The sequence below is a fragment of the Penaeus monodon genome, chromosome 15 (genome assembly GCF_015228065.2).
Source record: "Penaeus monodon isolate SGIC_2016 chromosome 15, NSTDA_Pmon_1, whole genome shotgun sequence".
Lineage (NCBI taxonomy): Eukaryota > Metazoa > Arthropoda > Malacostraca > Decapoda > Penaeidae > Penaeus > Penaeus monodon.
Window position 1 is genome coordinate 36,187,442 of NC_051400.1, and position 236 is coordinate 36,187,677.

The following is a 236-nucleotide window of genomic DNA, read 5'->3' on the forward strand; positions in this document are numbered from 1 at the left end:
GGCTTTACTTGTATGAAATTATTACAGCGCAGTAAACCATCACTTATGATTGCTTATACATTCTGTAAACATGTCATTGTCATTAAAATGTATACACAGTAAAAGAAAGCTGATGATAATCATATAAATTTGCCATATCTATATGTATATATATGCGGCAAAACTGCTACTCCAACTGTACATTACATTTACAACGTATAAAGGCCTATGTATCTCATAAGAAAATAAAAACGTTG